Source organism: Otolemur garnettii, unplaced genomic scaffold (genome assembly GCF_000181295.1).
Source record: "Otolemur garnettii isolate 467f Iridium unplaced genomic scaffold, OtoGar3 scaffold00241, whole genome shotgun sequence".
NCBI lineage: Eukaryota > Metazoa > Chordata > Mammalia > Primates > Galagidae > Otolemur > Otolemur garnettii.
This window is the reverse complement of record NW_003852636.1, coordinates 422,323-444,734: the sequence shown is the minus strand read 5'-3', so window position 1 is coordinate 444,734 and position 22,412 is coordinate 422,323. Positions and strand designations below refer to the sequence as shown.

At 40.0% G+C, this 22,412-nt stretch overlaps 1 protein-coding gene and 1 pseudogene across 1 annotated transcript in view; one reads left to right on the top strand and one right to left on the bottom strand.

Moving 5' to 3' along the window:
- OPHN1 (oligophrenin 1) overlaps positions 1-22,412 on the top strand; it is a 443,853-nt gene that overhangs the window by 38,714 nt on the left and 382,727 nt on the right. The window lies entirely within an intron of this gene.
- Positions 7,898-22,412, bottom strand: part of LOC105888255 — a 98,319-nt pseudogene continuing 83,804 nt past the window's right edge.

Sequence of the window (22,412 nt, the reverse complement as noted above, 5' to 3'; positions counted from 1 at the left end):
CCACACTTTATTTACTGTAGAAAAAAATGCATTCAGTCGCAGCATTAGTTCCTGGTAAGGACAGCGCGTATCCAACAATTTTTAGTGCATTATTGTGTGGAACATGGTTTGTTTCAAAATGATGAAGTATTTATAACCATTTATTCTGTATTGTGATTTTTGCTGATACCCAAGATTTAACCTTTTCCTTATCAATATATTTTTTAATAATGATACCTCGTAAGTCGTGTCACTTTCAAGGCCTGCGCTAGACTTTTTGCTGCCACTATAAAATATGAATAATATGAGTACTCTCTGCTAAATTCATGAAATAAATAAATAAATTACTTACCTAAATTATCTGAATAGCTGATTTGTTGACATCACTTGTTTAACTAGCACTAGCATGCAGTGGTAAGCAGGCCACTCCCTGTGTTAGGGGAGGAGTTGTAACTTTAAGGGCAGGAATGTGTGGGGCTTTTTGGGGGGAGGGGCTTTCTGAGGCAATTATCTAACATGTAGTGCTCTTTCCAAAAATTGGGACTTTTTAAAAAACCCCATGGGACGCGGGACAAATTGTTAAAAATTGGGGCTGTCCCGCCAAAAGCTGGACGTCTGATCACCTTACTATAGGGGATAGTAAGATGGAATCTCATGCTATTTATGGTACCTTTTCTAAAATGGAGTTATCGGGCTTCTAAAACCTAGCTTTAGAGAATAATCATAGGTTCCCTTGTGTAAATAGGGCAAAGAGAATCAGAATTATAGTGGAAGGCATTCTAGGAGGTCATGGAGTCAAGCCCTCTGTTTTCCAGGCACCTAAATCAGTGAAAACAGTTGAGAGCTAGACAAAGAATGGAGTTCGGTTGTTGCCTTGTAGATGTCTTTCAGTGATAACTTTCTGTCCTTTTGGGATCATTAGAAATTAGTTTGTTGGGCTTGGTGACTGTAGTACCATGGTTACGGCACCAGCCACATGCACTAAGGGTGGTGGTTGAAACCTGGCCTCGGCCAGCTAAATAACAAGGATGACTGCAACAAAAAAATAGCCGGGCATTGTGGCCAGCAACTGTAGTCCTAGCTACTTGGATGGCTGTGGCAAGGGAATAGCTTAATCCCAAGAGTGTGAGGTTGCTGTGAGCTGTGACACCACAGCACTCTACCAAGGGTTATGTAGTGAGACTCTGTCTCAAAAAAAAAAAAAAAAAGAAAGAAAGAAAGAAAAAAGGAAATAAAAAAGAGAAAAGAAAAAAGAAGGAAATTATTTTGTTGGCCCAGCACAGTGGCTCACTCCTGTAATCCTAGCACTCTGGAAGCCTGAAGTGGGTGGATTGCTTGAGCTCAGTAGTTTGAGACCAAACTGAGTAAGAGTGAGACCCTATCTCTACTAAAAATAGAAAAAAGAACAGAAAAAAACTAGCTGGGCATTGTGGTGCGTGCCTGTAGTCCCAACTACTGGAAAGGCTTAGGCAAAGAGGAGCGCCTAGCCCAAGAGCTTGAGGCTGATGTGACCCAGATCTGGTGATGCCATGGCACTTTACTGAGGGTGACTGAGTGAGACTCTGTCATAAAACAAAACAAAACAAAAAACAAGCCTTTGGGCATAGCATCTAAAAGAAGCCTTATCAAGAAGGCATTGGTGCCCCTGGTCCTGTTTTCCTTTTCTACAATAACCATTTAAGAAAGATTAGCATTTTTTTTTCAGGGGAGAGCCCTTACGCAGTCCAAGATTAGCACTGTTATTTGTAGTGCCCTTGAGTGTTGTGTTATAGCTTCATTGTGGTTCTCCTGGAACTAAGAAAGGGAATAATCTTTAGGTCTGCTCAAAGTACATAACATGGTGCCTGGTCCTCACTGGTCCTCATTATTATTTAAGTATTTTATCCAGATGAATAAATCCAGAACCTATTTTGTGGTAGACAAATTGAGACACAGAACAGTTAAGTGGCTTATCTAAGGATTAACAGAGACAGTGTTTGGGCCGAGCATGGTGGCTCACACCTGTAATCCTAGCACTCTGGGAGGCTGAGATGGGTGGATTACTTGAGCTCTAGGGTTGGAGACCAGCCTGAGCAAGAGTGAAACACCATCTCTACTAAAAATAGAAAAACTCTCTGGGTGTTGTGGCAAGCGCCTGTAGTTCTAGCTACTCTGGAGGCTAAGGAAAGAGGATCACTTGAGCTCAGGAGTTTGAGGTAGCTGTGAGCTAGGATTCCAAGGTACTCTACCCAGGGTGATGGTGAGACTCTGTCTTAAAAAAAAAAAAAAAAGAGAGAGAAAAGAAAAGAAGAAGAACCCCAGAGACAGTGTCCTTGTCAATAATGAGGGCCTGGCTGCTTTGGTTCATCCCTTTCCAGGCTATCTGTCTTTCTTCTTGTCCCATGAATATTGTGCAGTTTACTGTAAAGAGACTTCCTTTTTCCTTATCAGCTGCTTCTACCTAAATTAAGAGAATGGATAAAGATGCACTTAGAGTGCCATATAGCAATTCAAGTTATGATGTTTTATCTAGGATTTCTTAGTTATTGAAATTGCAACAAATAGAACCCTTTTTGTGCCTGTTTCATAATAGCTGAGATCAAACAAAGTGATCTGTATGGGAATGTGTGGGAAGGATAGGTGCTCATAACATGGGTTTTATAGGCAGATGCTGTTGGCTTAAAAGAAAAGCACAGTAACAATAATAAGAGGATGTGAGTGTAGAGGGTATGTTGTCTTCTCTAGTACCGAATCTTTAAATCTGCCTACTGTCCCCAGAAATTTGGCATTGATTACCTTCATGTTGGTTATTATGACACAGCCACGGTGTACATTAATGGAGATGTGCTTAGAACTCCTCTGAAAGAATATACAGACATCCTCTGTCTCTAGAAAGCTGTTCTCTTTTTGAATTTCTCACTATCCCCCAGTTGTTAGAGAAGTAATTAGAAACCACAGATGAAATACATAAACAGGGTCTATTACATCCTGGTTCTACACAAGTTGAAGAGGAATAATTTCACATTTGATAGCAGACTATTTGACTTGATTTGTCTTTCTTTTCCCTTTGCTTTCTGTCTGGCTTTGAGTCAGTGTAGCAGCTCTTTGTGATTATAGGGAATGTTGGCCAATGTGGGAATGGAACCCAGGAATTTTTATTTCTGATGTGACTTTTAGAGTGCTTCTGAAAATAGTATAAATTAAGAAATGCTCTATAAGATTAATACTGGACAATAAATTAGACATTTTCACATGAAAAGCCATACTTAGTTTCTTTCTTTCCTTTTCACATCCCAAGCATGAGATGCTAGCTGACATAGGCTTAGTGTCTTTTTTTTTTTTTTAATGTACTGTCTCAGACAAATTCTTTTTCACTTTATAGAATAACCTTCTGATTCTCCACTTTCCATATTGGGGCAGGAAAGAGAATATATTTAATAGAGTCTAATATATATATATATATTTTTGAGACAGAGTCTCACTATGTCACCCTCAGTAGAGTGCTATGGCATGACAGCTCACAGCAACCTCCAACTCCTGGGCATAAGTGATTCTCGTGCCTCAGCCTCCCAAGTAGCTGAGATTACAGGCACCTGCCACAATGCCTGGCTATTTTTGGTTGTAGTTGACATTGATGTTTGGCAGGCCCAGGCTGGGTTCAAACCTGCCAGCTCTGGTATATGTGGCTAATGCCCTAGCCGCTGAGCTACAGGCATCGAGCCAATAATTTTTAACTATTATATATAATATAAACATTTCCACTTTAAACATTTTTTTTGAGACATAGTCTTACTATGTCACCCTCGGTAGAATGCTGTGACATCACAGCTCACAGCAACCTCAAATCCTTGGGTTGAAGTGATTTTCCTGCCACAGCCTCCCAAGCAACTGGGACCACAGGTGCTGGCCACAACACTGGCTATTTGTTTTTTTTTGAGACAGAGTCTCAAGCTGTTGCCCTGGGTAGAGTGCTGTGGCATCACAGCTTACAGCAACACTTGGGCTTAAGTGATTCTCTTGCCTTAGCCTCCCAAGTAGCTTTGTGGCAGGATTACAGGTGCCTGCCACAACACCTAGCTTTTTAAAAATTCTTTTGATTGTAGTTGTCATTGTTTGGTGGCCTGGGTTGGATTTGAACCCACCAGTCTTGGTGTATGTGGCTGGAGCCTTAGCCGCTTGAGCTAGGGGTGCCACCTCGACTTTAAACATTTTTTTTTTTTTTTTTAGAGACAGAGTCTCATTTTGTCATCCTCAGTAGAGTGCTGTGGTGTCACAGCTCACAGCAACTTCCAACTCTTGGGCTTAAGCGATTCTCCTGCCTCAGCTTCCCAAGTAGCTAGGACTACAGTCATCCACCACAATGCCTGGCCATTTTTTTGTTGCAGTTTGGCCGGGGCTGGGTTCGAACTCGCCACCCTTGGTATATGGGGCCAGTGCCCTACTTACTGAGGCATAGGCACTGCCCCCAGTTTAAACATTTTAAGTATACAGTTTAGTGGAATTAAGTACATTCATGTTGTTGTTCAACCCTCACCATCACTCATTTCGAGAACTCTTTTCACCTTGCAAAGTTAAAACTGTATCCATTAAATAATGACTTCCCATTCCTCCCTGCCCTCTGTCCCTGGCAACCATCATTCTACTTTCTATCTCTATGCATTTGACTACTCTATAACTTGAACTACCCCATGTAAGTGAAAGTATATAGTATTTGCCCTTTTGTGACTGGTTTATTTTACTTTGTATAATGTTCTCAAGGTTAATCTGAAGCCAGAATATTTCACCCCAAAATGTACTTCTTTGATATAAATATATTTTTTGTTTTAGACAGGGTCTTATTCTGTTGTCCAGGTAGACTTATCATAACTCAATTGTTAACTATAACCTCAAACTCCTGGCCTCAAGCAATCCTCCTTTTTTAGCCTCCAAGAGTGCTAGGATTATAGGTATGAGCCACTGCATCTGGCCTTCTTTGACATATTTTTATATGACTGTTCAGAGGGCCTGCAAACATAAGTAACCATGGGAAGCTGTCGCAGACCAGGGCGGCAAAGGGGAGTGAACCAGAGGGGAATTGGTGGGGAATGAGGAAAATACAGCACAAGAGAAGACACAGAAACAAAGGCTGGGACTAGGAGGACTGACTGAGTTGATGGCTATAGCTAGTCTCAAAGCACAAAATCAGCTTTATTTTACAGTATCTGTACCGGGTTGTCCAGGGGGAAGTAGCATAGACAAAATGGGGAAATAGCATAAACAAAAGACATAGATGGAAACACTGAGGCTTAAAGTAGGGTTAGTGACCAATTCTTTCATATAAGTGGTAAAATAGTGGATTTAAATCTAGGTCTTTGACTCTAAAGCTTTTGCTTTCTCCAAGTCTTCCATGTAGGTATCATCATTATGCTTTGTATTTAGAACAATTCTGGAAATAAGATAGGGCACATGGGCATCATTATCCCTATTTTACCACAAGAATAAATTGGACCGAAAGCCAATTGACTTTCCCAAAGGACACACAATGACTGGAACCCAGGTCTATTGATTTCTGCACCATTAACTATTTTAAAAAAACATGTATTTTTTTTTATTATTTATTGTTATAGGGTAAGATAAGGACCAAGTTAGGAAGGAGTCTTTATTTACTGCGGGAGACAGACTAAGTGAGAGAGCATTGAGGGATCTGAAGTTGGGATTCTTCTAGTCTGAGAGTTGGCAAAGGGATAAACAGGTGGGTTGAAAGTTGGCAAAAAAAAAAAAAAAAGCAAAAAGAAAGTTGGCAAAAGAAGCAAAAAGTCACAATGATCCCTTTTACAGAAGTGAACCTTGCAATTTAGCAGATTAGCAGATAGGTAACATAAAGGCCACATAAAGCAGATGTGGCAACACATTAAGCAGATATGGCAATTAGTGAATAAAATAATTTGTCACAGCACTTAGCTTATTAACTCTGATCATAACAATACTTGGCCCATTAGTTCTTATCTTGTTCTGTTCCGACCTGATCTGGACTGATCTAAGAATAATGGTACTTGGCATCATTTCACTTACCTCTTTTTCCTCTTCCTCCTACTTGGGGGGTGATGTGAGGCCGTCGTGAGGCCACCAGCATCCATCTTACGGGGGTCATGAGGCAGCTGGAACCCATGAGGCTTCTGGAACTCATCTGATATTTATTTATTTATTTTTAACCAGTTTCATAGCTGAATATTCCATGCAAACTTTACAGATTGTACAGCTTATATATAGTTTAAACTACTGAATAAAAATGTAGATCCCACAGATGCAAAAATATTGTACCAATCAATCCAAGGTAAAGGCATTTTTATACACTTTACAGCTCTCCATGTGGCTGGGAAGTGGTCAGTTCTACATATAAATTTCAAAACTGTACAGAAATAAGGTTTTGATTTTATTTCACTTTTTATACATTCGGTGTGATTGCACGCTCAGAAACCTAACTTATAATAGGCATCTGTAGTGTGGAATCAGTACCCACTCCTGAAAGGAATGCAAGTGTCTATTCACACAGGAAACTTTTGGACACGATACTATACTCAGTATATTGAATAGACGTAAAAGTAGAGACCAAGAACATTAAATGTCAAGTATAAGGTAGTTCTTTTTTCTTTGAAAGGAGTTTCCACATTTAATAGTGTGCCAAAGAATTTTAACTTATTAAATAAAATATATTCTAAGGGAACCTAAAATTATACTTTATAAACATAAAAATACTTTATTTTGGTGTAATACATCAATCATATCTGCAAATAGAAAACCAAAACTGTATATAAAGTAGTATTTCTCACCCAGAAACAAGAAGCACTTATGTAGTTATTTTTCCAAAGGGTCAGAAAAACTATTTATAACCCAGTAGGCCTAATTCACTAATACTACAAAACAAGCTTGCTTCTAGAGACAGTGGTTTCTTCATGTTAACTGGGTAAGAATTGGACATATTTTTTTATTATTATTATTTTTGTTGTTGTTGCAGTTTGGCCGGGGCCAGGTTTGAACCTGCCACCCTTGGTATATGGGGCTGGCGCCCTACCCACTGAGCCACAAGGCGCCACCCTGGACATATTTTAAAAAGGGGAAATTAATTGATATCTCAGCATGAATCTTAGGCATAGGTAGGTCTGGTTTAGGGGTCTACTTGTCAGTGGATTTTTCATCAGAAATATGTATTCTAGGCTGGGCGCTTGTAGCACAGGGGTTATGGCGCCAGCTGCACACACTGAGGGTGGCAGGTTCGAGCCTGGCCCAGGCCAGCTAAAACAACAATGTTAACCGTAACAAAAAATAGCTGGGCATTGTGGTGGGTGCCTGTAGTCCCACCTACTTGGGAGACTGAGGCAAGAGAATCATGTAAGCCTAAGAGTTTGAGGTTGCTGTGAGCTGTGACGCTATGGCACTCTACCGAGGGCGACATAGTGAGACTTTGTTTAAAAAAAAAAAAAAGAAATATGTATTCTAAAAGAAAAGTTTTACTTTTGATTTAGAATTTTCCATCTGATGTATTTATACCTTCTTGGAGACAAAGACAAAGTCTCAGATCTTTCCTTAATCTCTATTTGGAGCAGGGATGGTGAGGCTGGCTAATACTTCTTTAGATTCTGTGTATTGGGAGGAAAACAAACATTACTCCAGACTTTTCCATCATCTAAAAGCAGTGAAACACAGCTGTCTTCTACACAGTACTAGCCAAAGAAAACAAAAAACAAGAGCTTCCCAGAGCAGTCTAGTGCTCATGTTATACTTTTATACTTGTGTGTATGTAAGTATAAAACAACAATGTTTGGACAAAGAAGCTTTGTACTTATTTAATTTAAAGTTACAGTAATTAACTTGATTCTTGATTAATAAATAGCTTGGATGTTTCCAGTCCTGTTTCCAAGCATGAGTGATGAGTGAACTTGTTTAAGGCTGTGAGGTTGAACTAGGGCAACCTGGAACCAATTCCATGGTCATTGGCAGGCAGTCCAAACTCATTGATCTTCCTCTGCAAGTACTTTAACCCGGAGTCCATCCCTTGGGCAGAGCCCCAGATTTTCTTTAGTACTTCATATTCCTTCTTGTTGGCCTTTTCCAGCTCCATCTTCATGTTACAGTGCACAAGAGCTTTGGATTCCTCGAGCATAACTGGATTAAACGAGGCAAGCTCCTTAATTCCAACCATGACTTCCTGGGTGAAGGTCCTGGGCCAGAACACCTGCAAGACGAGGCCCTTGCTACATGCCTCCTGTGCGGTCAGCTTCCACCCGCTAAGCTATATTTCATTTGCAGATGCTCCTTCCATAATGTTGGGAAACATAATGGTAGAACAGCCATCTGGACTCTGTCCAAAGGTAATATAGGGTGTTTGAGACCAAGCCTTTTTCTTAGCCCAAACCACATCACAAAGAGGCAATATGGATGCTCCTAGTCTAATGGCTGGGCCCATTTACCACTATAATAATGGACTTCTTAAACTGAATGAAAGTATTCATGAAGTTTCTTATAGCTTCTTCCATTTTAGTGCTTCTCTTTTTCTGTCATTTGTTAAATGCCATATAAAATAAATAAAGTCAAGACCCAACAAAAAACACTGCCAACTGCACTGAGCAGAACCAGCTTGCTGTTGTCAGCAGCTGCTATGATCAGAGCACTCTGGACTTCTTTCATTACCTCTGGATATAGAGAATTATTCTCTGATAATTTTGTGGATAACAAGATGTGGGTGAAGCCATTCTGCTTCCTGATGACAATATTTCTGTATCTGTCAGCACTCTCTGTTTGTCTCACACAGAAACATGACCACTTGTCAAAAGGCTGTCAATAAATTTCCTTTTCCCAGCTATTACTCCCATAACAGATGTCTATATGTTGGTTGTTCCATTGGTTGTTGATGCATGCATGAATGGAGATGTACCTTTCCCATTCATGACTAATGTGGTGGCCATGGCTGCAGTTACAAGGGCCAAACACCTGAGGCATGCTCCCCATCCTGGCCCACTCTGCACTGGGGCCCAAAAGTGCTCTGACCAGCTTCTCTGCTGTCACCTCGGGTACTACTGTGTCTTCTTGACCGTGCTTGACAAGGTCCAATTTCTTGGGCTTCTCTTCTGAAAGATGTCCATTGAGGTCCTTTTCTTAGGCACAAGTATCTTCTAAAAAATTTTTTTTTGAGAGAGTCTCACTATGTTGCCCTTGGTAGAGTGCTGTGGAGTCACATTTACAGCAACCTCAAACTCTTGGGCTTAAGCAATTCTCTTGCCTCAGCCTCCCAGGTAGCTGGGACTACAAGCACCCGCCACAATGCCTGGCTATTTTTTGTTGCAGTTGTCATTGTTGTTTAACTGGCCAGGCCAGGTTCGAACCTGCCAGCCTCCGTGTATGTGGCTGGTGCCATAACCACTGTGCTGTGGGCGCTGAGCCAGGCACAAGTATCTTGATGCCTGACTTTGCTAGGTCCATATTTTTCTGGCTTGAGAGAGATGGAGCTGTGTTTTTCCTGAACTTCTGGCTGGCAGGAAACAACTGATTGTTTTTAGATTCATGGTCTTTGCCTATCACTAGCACCTTAGAAGAAGTTTTAGAAAAGTTGCTGTTATTGGATCTGGAGATCTGTTTCCTAACATTGTTTGTCGAGATCCTGTTTGTACTGGTGAATGTGCTTTCTTTCTGCTTTTCCATGTGGTGCCTGTTAAAATTGTGTATATATTCCTTGGGCAGTGCCCATGGCTCACTGAGTATGGCACTGGCCCCATATATAGGGTGACCAGATTTTAACATAGGTAAGGCAGGACAACATGGTGGGGGGGAGGGAGGTGTGGGCGGGGGCGGGGAAGGGGACTGGGCAGGGCAGGGCCTTGAGAAGCAGTTCTCGATAATCACTTCTCAGCAATTATTTGTTATTATTACAGTTTAACATTATAAAATTAACAAAAATAATATAAAATGCATATTCTGGCGAAATAGCCACATGGCAGCTGAAAACCGTATATTCCTTTCCTGTTCTCCTGCCCGTTCGTGCATGCTTCCAAAAATTGGGACTTTTTTAAAATGCCGCGGGATACAGGACAAATTGTTCAAAAGTGGGACGTCTGGTCACCCTACCCATATGCTGAGGATGGCGGGTTTGAACCCAGCCCCTGCCAAAGTGCAATAAAAAAATAGCCGGGTGTTGTGGCGAGTGTCTGTAGTCCCAGCTACTTGGGAGGCTGAAGCAAGAGAATTACCTAAGCCCAAGAACTGGAGGTTGCTGTGAGCTGTGATGCTATGGCACTCTACCAAGGGTGACAAAGTGAGACTCCCTCTCTCTTAAAAAAAAAAAAATTGTGTATATATTTCTCACCAGGTGCCATTCTGGTTCCCAAGTGTCATCCTCACTGCTGTCGTAGCCTTTCCACTGAACCAAGTACTCTATCTTCCTTTTTTTTCATATTTCCTTTTGTTAACAATCCTTTCAACCTGACCAGAGCCAGTTGGTGGAGGTAAACATAATTCATTTTACTACTCTTCCAAATCCTGTTCACCCAAACAACTGATAATCGATAACTAGTACTACCCAACATTAGACTCTTGAGATTAGGAATCATAGCCACTTTCCCTGTATATATAAATATATAAGGAAAGAGACAGAGTCTCACTATCTCACCCTCTGTAAAGTGTGGTGGCATCACAGCTCACAGCAACTTCAAACTCTTGGGCTTAAGTGATTCTCCTGCTTCAACTTACCGAGTAGCTGGGACTATAGGCACCTGCCACAACACCTGGCTACTTTTTTGTTATTGCTGTCATTGTTGTTTAGCAGGCTTTGGCCAAGTTCGAACCCACCAGCTCCAGTGCATGTAGCCAGTACCCTAACCACTGAACAATGGGTGCCAAGCCTCGTATATATTTTTTAAAGAGACAGGTTCTCACTCTTGCCCAACTTGATTGTGATCATAGTTCACTGAAGCCTTGAATTACTATTCTCATGTGATCCTCCTGCCGCAGCCTCCTGAGTAGTTAAACAATAGGAATGCATCACTATGGCTGGCTAATTTTTTTTTTTTTGAAACAGAGGCACATTCAGTTGCCCTGCGTAGAGTGCTGTGGAATCATCATAGATCAGAGCAACCTGGAACTCTTTAGCTAAAACCATCCTTTTGCCTCAACCTCCTGAGTGGTTGGGACTATAGGTGCCCAGCACTGTGCCTGGCTAGTCTTTTTTTTTTTTCCTATTTTTAGTAGAGATGGGGTCTTGCTCTTGCTCAGGCTGGTCTTGAATTCTTGAGCTCAGGCAATCCACCTGCCTTGGCCTTACAGAGTGCTAAGATTAAAGGTGTGAGGCACCATGCACAGCCTTAACTTTTGTTTTCTTGTTTTTTCTTTTTGATACAGAGTTTTACTTTGTTTCCCTTAGTGGAGTGCTGTGGCCTCATAGCTTACAGCAACTTCAAACTCTTGGGTTCAAGTGATCCTCTTTCCTCAGCCTCCAGAATAGTTGAGACTATAGGCACCCACCATAATGCCTAGCTATTTTTTTTCTTAAAGATGAGGATCTTGTTCTTGCTCAGGCTGGTCTCTAATTCCTGAGCTAAAGCAGTTCACTTGCCTCAGCCTCCCAGACTGCTAGGATTATAGGTCTGAGCCACCGTGCCTAGCCACCTGGCTAATTTTTGTATTTTTTTTTTTTTTGAGACAGAGTCTTTCTTTGTTGCCCTCAGTAGAGTGCTTTGGCATCACAACTCACAGCAACTTTAAACTCTTGGGCTCAAACTATTCTCTTGCCTCAGCCTCCTGAGTAGCTGGGCCTATAGGTACCCACCACAATGCCTGGCTATTTTTAGAGATGGGATCTAGCTCTTGCTCAGGCTGGTCTTGAACTTGTGAACTCAAGCAGTCCACTCAGGTTGGCCTCCCAGAGTGCTAGGATTACAGGTGGGAGCCACCACACCTGGCCTAATTTTTGTATTTTGTTTTTTTGAGAGACTGAGGGCTTGCTATGTTGCCCAGGCTTGTCTCAAACTCCTGGCCTTAAGTGATCCTCCCACCTTGGCCTTCTGTGCTAGAATTACAAGGACAAGCCACTGTGCCCTGCCTAAAAAAACATTTTATTTTGAAATAATTTCAAATGTATATGAAGGTTACAAAAATAATTCAGGTCAGATTCACTGGTAATATTTTGTTCCATTTGCCTTATTCTCTCTTTGGTTATTTACATATTATTATTTTTTTCTGAACCATTTGACAGTAAGTTGCATATAGCTCTGTTACCAGAAGAATAGGGTTCAGCTGCCTGTCACTGTCAGCCAATATGCAGACGAGGATAAGTCCACCAAAACCTTGTCAGAAGGTCAGGATTCTGGAGAACAGTGACAGTAGCTTCTCTAAGACTATTCTGTTCTTCCATTTCCATAATTTCAGGTTTTTTTTAAATTTCAGTTTTATATATACAAGTTCAAAGCAAAGACCACACCAACCCCTATTCAAAATAATAATCAATGTAACTCAGTGACCTATTACAACATTCTAGTTCAAAAGTTAATCTCCTAAATTAGTCCATCCAAACTACTTAAGATAGATATCTTTAGGGTGGGAGCTAAAGTTACAAAACAGTAAGAATGGGAGATAGTGAGTGAAGGTCAGGCAGGACCTAAACCGACCAGACCAGCTATGTCATGTCTGCCCTAGCCTGACAGACTCCATCTTATTTTTACTATATGTGCTTTCATCCCTCACTTCTATGACTATATTTCATATCTATGAAATAGATTTTAACTGGAAATAAAGACTATGATTACTGCACTTGTCCTGGGATTGAACTTACTCAGGCAAGGGATAAATTTAAAGTTACACTGGGAAAACCATGCAGCACAGTTAACCAAAGACAAGTGGCACAATAAATACAACAACAAACAAAGATGTCTGAGAATATTATACTTCCCATTCTGACAAGTGAAGCTTTTAACCCTTGTCTATGCACAGTTCTGCAGTCCACTAGTATGGCCTGAGTTCACTGTTTTTTCTCAGGGGGTTAAGGCTAGATGCAAGAATGATGTAATCCAGGCAAATTTACCACTGTAGGGGTCACAAGTAGGATGACCCAGAGGCCAGTTCACTTTCCCTTGAGTTCCTCAAGTTTTCTCTCCAAGTCCTGAGGATAACCTGGTCACCTGCTGGAATATATGTAGGTTTCAGGAAGTGGGGCAAGAGGTCTTTTCTTCAGCAATTCAGAGTGTGGCTGTATTTTTTTTTTTTTTTGCTTTGTCTTTGACTCTAAGATTGATGGGAAAGAAACTGCAAAAGAATTAAGGCTCAAAAAAGATTGCTTCTTGGCTACGCTGGAAGGAATCTGTGCAGTATAAACCACTATCTGCTGTGTCTATATAGACACTTTAGGAGAAATTGGAACCTGAGTTAAAAAAAGCATAGCTCAGGTGGTGGCCCAGCCTGCCATGACAGAGATCAAAGGTCATCTGCTGGAGGCCTTGAAAAAGTCATCCTGAGTAGATGGTCCAACGACAGCTGAGTAAGTTCTTTGGTAGAGTTTGTTACTGGAATGCAGGATCTGGAAGATATATATCTTAAAACCTACTCCAAGTTTTAAGAAGTAAATAGAGGCTCAATCTGGCTTCTTTACACTGACAGAGCTAATTCAGGGTCGTGTCCAGGGGAAGAGAATGAAATCATTTAGCAGTCACCTACAAATATCCACAAATTCTGGGTTTTGAGGCTAAGGTTTGCATGATGAAAACATTAGTATTCTTATTTACAGTCTTAGCACAGATCTTAAGATAATACTTAGTTTTAAGAGTCCCTATAGAACTGATATGAAATTCTGGGTGATTGAACTGAATATTCCTGAAAATCAGTTGGGTGTGGGGCCACTTGTTAGGTCATCTTGTAGCCACACCATTTACTGGGAAATTTTTATTCAGGTTCCAATTTCTCCTGAGGTATCTATGTAGACACAGCAGATAGTGGTTAATACTGCACAGATTTCTTCCAGTGTAGCCAAGAAGCAATCTTTTTTGAGCCTTAAGGCTTTTGCAGTTTCTTTCTTTGCAGTTTCTTTGTCTTAGACTCAAAGACAAATCTCTAATCATACTTCTTTTGGCATATAATCTGTAGATTGGGACAAGTATTCTCAGCAATCTTTTGTAATGTTACTTATGGAGCAGTCATCCCAAAATACATTAGAGGCATGTACTTTGGGGTAATACTTTTAACTTTATTTTTCCACGCCTATGTTGAAATTAAAAGATTTTACACATTAGGTTGGGTGAGGTAGCTCATGTCTGTAATCCTAGCACTCTGGGAAGTGGAGGTGAGTAGATCACCTGAGCTCACAGGTTCTAGACTAGCCTGAGCTAGAGTGAGACCTTGTCTCTAACAAAAAATAGCCAAGTATTGTGGTGGGTGCCTGTAGTTTTAGCTACTTGGGAGGCTGAGACAAGAGATTTGCTTGAGTCCAAGAGTTTGAGGTTGTTGTGAGCTATGATGCCACAGCACTTTACTGAGGATGACAAAGTGAGACTCTGTCTCAAAAAAAAAAAAAAAGATTTTACATATTAAAACCTAATATGTTATCTCAGGGCTAAGAAGCAGGAAGAAAAATCAAATCAGAGCAAATTTTACTACTGTATATAATTTTATATTCTTTAGTCCTATTAACAGATTAGTTTAGTTAAACAGTTATGTCTCATTCTATGAGCTGGCCTTGCAGACAGGGCTAGAATTGGGTGCACCAGTTTCTTATTTTTGAACCATGGTTTTCTCTCTCTAATTTCTCATTTTAGTAAAAACAAATCACAGCAGAGTCAATTTAATTGCCAAAATAAACTGTACTTTCAATATACTAATCAGTAGGGGTCTGATTATTTGCATAAAGTGCAGTAAGAATAATTATTAGTTATGTAGGCTTTTCTTTCCTTTAAAATTGGCTTTGCTCTAACCGTTTGTAAGGAATCTCAGGTTAGATCTGAAAGCCTCACAGGAGATCAGGTTTCATCTGTGCCAGTAGATACCTGTAGGCATTATGGAAATTCCTCTTCTCTGGAGGTCCCAAAGCAAATTAGAATTTCTGGATCTGTCAGAACAGGACATTCTTTATTCACCACAGATCAGGAAATGTTATTGATAAGGTATCTGGCCAGTTTTTCCAGCAGGCTTTTTATTGGCCTTTATAAAGTCAACCTTAATTCCTTAATGCAGTCTAGACACCTCTGAAAATGTGATTCCAGTCAAAGCATTGGTAAGATAATCAGTATTTTTTATTGTGTCCTATATAAGAAAACAGATTCTTATTGAACTTATGCAAATAACCATGTTGTCAGAAATTAAGAATACTTAACAAATGGATTTCAAATTCTGGAGAAATCAAGGAGAGAGAAAACTAAATGTTTCAAATTTTGCGTATAAGTACATACATTGCTGAAAGCTATAAATTGCTTACAAGACAGAAAAAGGTTTTTTTTTTTTTGTTACTTCTGGAAAACAGAGCACAGAAAGAATCAGCAATGTTTTAAATAAAAGGTCATAAAAAATTAGTTCAGTTCTGTCCTATTTTAGCTTTCTAATTGAAGTCCTGGAAGTTTGCTTTTAGTCTGATGGTATATGATCTCCAGTTACCAGAAATTTTTATTCAACAGATCCTGTTAACCTTTCCATTACTTTCCTTCCAGTTACAAAAAACATTTTCTGAGATGAATCAAAAAATTATTACTTATAGTATACTCTAAGACAGACTAATATTTTATAATATTGGAATATATGTATGTATACAAACATAATCCACAGAAAACTATCCGTCATTTCATATTTGACAGTAATTCCTATATATATTTATCACACAGAATAAGCCTAATTTGTCTTTCTCAGACTTTCACTGGTCTTAATATTTAAAAAAGACCGAATTTACAGTTTTCATTTTGGAAGGTTTGCTAATATCAAAGGCTTAAAACATTTGTTCAAGTGGGATCACAAGTCAAAAGATTCTAAAGGCAATACAGGTTTATATGGGTATAAACCCTAAACTTTTTTTTTTAATTTAGAGACAGAGTCTCACTTTATTGCCCTTGATAGAGTGCTGTGGTGTCACAGGTCACAGCAACCTCCAACTCCTGAGCTTAGGAGCTCAAGTGATTCTCTTGCCTCAGCCTCCCAAGTTGATAGGACTACAGGCATCCGCTGCAATGCCCAGCTATTTTTTTGTTGCAGTTTGGCGGGACTGGGTTTGAACCCACCACCCTCTGTATATGGGGCCGGTGTCCTACTCACTGAGCCACAGGTGCTGCCCAAGCCCTAAACTTTTTAAAGTTCAGTGTTCTTTAGTTTCTCAAAACCCTAATACAGACAATGCAGGGATTATTTCTTTCAGGCCATGTACTGAAAGGTAAAAAAAACTTTCTATAGTGCAATTTTTGAATTAAAGGGAAACAGGTAACTAAATTTTATAAATCATAGCCAACTGGATCATATGCAAATTCTTTTCACAAATTTCCCTTTATGAGTTCTTTTTTCTGTTTTTTTTTTTTTTTTTTTTTTTTAGCTGAGGCTGAGTTTGAACCCGCCACCTCCGGTATATGGTGCTGGCGCCCTGCTCCTTCAAGCCACAGGCACCGCCTGAGTTATTTTTTCTTTTTCTTTTCTTTTCTTCTTTTTTTTTGGAGGCAGGGTCTCACTTTGTTGCCCTTGGTAGAGTGCCATGGCATCACAGCTCACAGCAGCCTCAAAGTGATTCTCTTGCCTCAGTCTCCCAGAGTGGTAGGATTACAGGCGTGAGCCACTGCATCTGACCTCCTCTTATGAGTTCTATTTAACCTGTACAGACAATTTACAAAGGTGCTAAACTTTCTGTTTTATCCTGCCTTTCACTTTTCTTAAATAACCAGTCATTCTGTTTTAAGAAAAATTTTACCACAGAAGATCCTTTCTTACACAATGCTATTTTCCTTTCAGTTTAATCTTTCTTACCCCCCAAAACCACTTTCCACAAAACAGGGTACAGGTTACTATAATGTTAATTATTCCCTTGACCAAACTGATAATTAGAAGATTTAAAGACGGAGATCTTGTTTTTTGATAAAGACTCAGTTTTTCAAATAATCTAAACAGCCAAAGTTTTACATTTTACAAATGACTCATACATTTTATGAAACATAACATGAGTTTAAGGTTTTACGTTACTGAAAAGTGTTCTGAAACCACAATATAGGCACCATGTCTGACATCTTTTTATTGTCCTCCTATGTCTCATATTGCCATGTGGCATCAAAGATGGCTGCAAAGGATAGGACCTGTGTTTTTAATTTATTTACCAGTTTCAGAGTTCCCAACAGAAAGCAAGAAGACTAGGGGGTTCAATTTCTCTCAGAATAGATAAGGGGCAAAATTGGAGCAGGCAGGGGGCCATGTGGGCTAGACTGTGCCTTGTAGCTGCTGACATAGGCAAGGAGAACATGTTCCTAGGCCTCATCACAGCCACCTACCTGACTTCAGAATTCAGACACTCAAAATTAAGAACATAAGCTCACTGTTAAACCCAACTAAATTTAGAAATATTACAGAGGTGGCAATTCTATAATCTTTGACTGTTTGAACTTTAATAACTTTTTTTGAGGCAGAATCTCACTCTTTTACCCTTGGTAGAGTAATATGGTGTCATAGCTCACAGCAACCTTAAACTCCTGGGCTTAAGGGATTTTCTTGCCTCAGCCTCCCAAGTAGCGGGGACTAAATCTGTTCACCACAATGCCTGGCTACTTTTAGAGATGAGGTTTTGCTCTGGCCCAGGCTGGTCTTGAACCTTGAGCTCAAGCAAGTCACCTGCCTTGGGTTCCTAAGTGCTGGGATTACAGGTGTGAGCCATCATGCCCAGCCTAATAACAGTTTTACAACTAGTTTTATTTCTCAAACAATACCAAAGTCAATTGAATTTGAGTTTTTTTTCTGTTTTCTTGGGGGATAAAATACTTGATGTAAATGCTTATTATTTTCTTTTTTAAAGGCAATTAGAATTCTTTTGCATTATTTTGATAGTGAAATATTATAGGTATAACATATATAGACAGACAGACATCCAGGCAGAAGCAGAATTTATATTTGCTGGCTTTTAAACATATATTTTTATTCAGACTATTAGTTTTTTAATTACTTAATTCATTTATCTTAGCAGTTTACCTAGATTTTAGTTATAATTTTAAGTTATTTTTCTGTTAACCATCTTTACGTCCTGTAAATTAGATATAGCTTTAATTACTTCTTTTAAACTTATGAATTCTACCAAGAAGAAAGAAACCTAAGTACTTTAACCAGACTTATTTTATTTTATTTTTTATTTTTAATTTTTTGAGACAGAGCCTCAATCTGTCACCCTGGGTAGAGTGCTGTGGCATCACAGCTCACAGCAGCCTCCAGCTCCTGGGCTTAAGTGATTCTCTTGCCTCAGCCTCCCAAGTAGCTGGGACTATAGGTGCCTGCCACAACCCCCTGTTATTTTTTGGTTGTAGTTGTCATTGTTATTTGGCAGGCCCAGGCTGGATTTGAACCTGCCAGCTCTGGTGTATGTGGCTGGCACCTTACCTGCTTGAACTACAGGCACCAAGCCCAGACTTAATATTTTAAACAATGTAACATCATTATAATAATTTAAGGATCTATTCAAGGCCATTTTTTCCCTGGAGTCAAGATGATACATCAACCAGGAATATTTCATTTCATTTTAGTTACAGGCAGGTACCCATACTGAGACCAGTAAGACAGAATATACCCAGTGTTTTATCATTTGGGATTGAAGCCTGGGTTCCCATAATACAGACTAGATACAGGATTACCAGACTTCTTAAGAACAAAACTGGAACTGATAAGAACTAAAGTTCTCTGCATGCAACCAGAATAAAGCCCCCAGTGTGTCAGAACAGAGCCTGAAGTCTTCTGGGAGAAATCTCCTGGAAGTGCTGCTAGAAATGTTGGAGCACTACACCCCTAGGCCCATTTGTCCAGGTGACCACTAGGGTACCCCCAGTATAGCACTTAAACAGTATTTATCAGAGCAGTCTAGGGGTGACTTCATGGTCAGCAGAACAGTTACTGGACAAAGAGGGTCTGGCCACCTGTCACTGTAAGCCTATATATAGAGATGGGGCTAGGTCCACCAAACTTCATTTATCAGAAGGCCACTGAATACGGAGAATAGTGAGAGTAGCCTCTCCAGAACTGTTCTGTTCTTCCATTTCCAAAATTATAGTTTTATATATAATGGTTCACAGTGAAGACCATAATAACCCTTATTTTAAATAATAATCAAGCATGCACAGAGGCACCTGCAATGCAGCGACAGTGATAGTGGCATGCTCCCGCTGGAGTCAAATTTTGGAGAGACCCCAATTTTGTGGACCACTGGAGGGAGCCAGACCTCACCCTGCAGGGGTATCAGAGGAAGAGCATGGCTGGGGCAGAGACGTGATCTCAGAGGGAGAAAAACACATGCTCTGATGGTAATCCCTAGCTCAGAACAGACTCAGGAGGAACACTCTCCAGTTTCCAATGTGCACTGGATGGAGTTGAGCTTGAGCTTCCCCTGCCTGCTGGTGGCAGAATGCTACAGCCTGGATAATGGGGCATTGTATCCCCTTTGACTCTGGCAGGCACAAATCCCTGGGACATTTGCTCACTGGAGGGAACTGGGCCACAGGCTCATAGGGTTACTAGTGACTTGGCATGGCTGAAGTGCAAGGTGGGGAAGGAGGTGTTAACCCCTCTGGACTAACTCTTTTGCTGGGCGAGCCTTTCTGACTCCACTGAGCACCAGAGGAGTCACACTTGAGCTTCTAGTGGACCCCTGCTGTCTGATTACTAGACACCTTTTGAATGCTTCCACTTGAACAGCGATTGTGGTGCCTGGGACAATTGGTTTGGAACTTGACCTGGGATGGCCAATCAGGGACCCTCTAAGATTGAGCCCTGGTTGTCTTGTAGTGAGAGGGACCAATTCTCGTCTTCCAGTTGTTGCAGTGGGTGGGGCAGGATGTCTTAGTTGCTTGTATCTTTTCCCAGCTGAGATTTCAGCCCAAAGCCACTGATTCACTAGGATTGGATAGACGTTGGGTTAATACAAGACAGAGCCACCTAGCCCCATCACACCAATCAGGTCCCCAGCAGGACCTTTGTAAAGCTGTAGGGGAAAAGCCAAAGTCACCAGTCCCAGCTCTTTGGCAAAGGGCTGGTTAACTACAACACCTGGAGCTCTCAATCCAATTTCACCTTACCAGCTTCTCTACCCAAACTGTGAAAAATAATCATGGGGAAGATCCAGCAGAAAAACTCTGGCAATGTGAATAATAAGAATAGATCAACTCCCCCAAGGAATGACAAAGGAGATACAACAGAAGATGCCATTCATAAACAAATGACTGATATGTCAGAAATAGGATTCAGAATGTGGATGGAAAATAATATTAATAGAACGGAAGTAAAGTTTGAATTAGAAATTTAAGGAGTAGTTGAAAAGTCCCAAGAAATCAATGAATTCAAAGACAAAATCTCCAAGGATTTAGACATAATGAAAAAAGCAACTGTAGAGAAATTTGTGAAAGAAATGAGAAAGTTATTTGAGGAGTTTTATAATACAGTAGAATCCCTCAGTAATAGAGTGGACCTGGCAGAAGAAAGGATCTCTGAAGTTGAAGACAAAGCTTTTGAACACTCCCAAATTCTCAAAGCGACAGAGAAGTGGAGAGCAAAAATGGATCACTTCCTTAGAGAGTCATGGGACCACTCCAAAAAAACAAACATTTGCTTTATAGGAATTCTTGAAGGAGAAGGATGTTCTACTGATGGTCTACTGCAAGATATAATGGAGGATAATTTCCCAAGCATGGCAAGAGATACAGAAATTCAGATAGCAGACAGTTTTAGAACCCCAGCATGAATCAATCCATATAATGCATCTCCTGGACACATTGTAATTAACTTTGCCAAAGTTAATTTGAAGGAGAAAATTCTGCAAGAAGCCAGACATAGGAAAAGTATAACCTACAAGGGGAAGAATATTAGAATGACTGTAGATCTCTCAGCTGAAACTTTTCAAGCCAGAAGAGGATAGTCATTGACCTCAGATCTCCTAAAACAAAACAACTTTCAGCCTAGGAACTCATATCCAGCTAAACTTAGTTTCATTTGTGATGGAGAAATCAAATACTTCACTGCCTTACACATGTTGAAGAAATTTGTCATAACTAAATCAGCTCTCCAAGATATTCTCAGACTCATCCTCCATAATTATCAACTTGATGATCTACCACCAAAGTGAACTCACCCAGAAAGTCTTGAATAAAACCTAACATCCATTATTGATGAAAGGATTAAAAATGTCCACTGGACACTTGAAAAACATGAAAACCAAAACACTACCACACTTATCAATACTCTCAATTAATGTGAATGACTTAAATTGTCCTTTAAAGACGCACAGGTTGGCTGACTGGATACAAAAACTTGGGCCAGATTATCTGTTGAATACAAGAATCTCATCTTACCTTAAAGGATAAAAATAGACTCAGGGTGAAGGGATGGATATTTAATTCAGGCAAATGGAAATCAGAAAAATTCAGGGGTTGCAATTTTATTCACAGATACAATAGGCTTTAAACCAACAAAGGTATGGAAATATAAGGATGGTCATTTCATATTTATCAAGGGAACACACAACATGAAGAGCTTTCAATTATTAACATTTATGTGTCCAACAAGAATGCTCCTCAATTTATAAAGGAAACACTAACAGACACGAACAATTTGATATCTTCCAGCACTATAATAGTTGGAGATTTTTAACATCCTTTGGCAGTGTTGGATAGATCCTCCAAGAAAAAAACTAAACAATAAATATTGGACTTAAACTCAATCCCACAACAAATGGACTTAACAGACATCTACAGTACATTTTATCCTAAAAAAATTGAATAAACATTCTTCTCATCAGCCCATGGAACATCCTCCAAAATGGATCACCTTTTTGTTTTAATTTAATCATAGCTGTGTACATTAATGAAGTCATGGGGTATAGTGTGCTGATTTTCTATACAATTTGAAATATTTTCACCAAACTGGTTAACATAGCCTTCATGGCATTTTCTTAGTTATTGTGTTAAGACATATATATTCTGCATTTAGAAAGATTGACATGTACCCTTCTAAGATGGACCATAGGTGTGGTCCCACCAATCACTCTCCCACTGCCCTTCCTCCACCCTCCCCTGCCCTCCCTCTCTCCTGTCCCCATATTCTTGGGATATAATTGGGCTATAGCTTTCATATGAAAGCTATAAACTAGTTTCATAGTAGGGCTGAGTACATTGGATACTTTTTCTTCCATTCTTGAGACACTTTGCTAAGAAGAATATTTTCCAGCTCCATCCATGTAAACATGAAGGAGATAAAGTCTCCATCTTTCTTTAAGGCTGCATAATATTCCATGGTATACA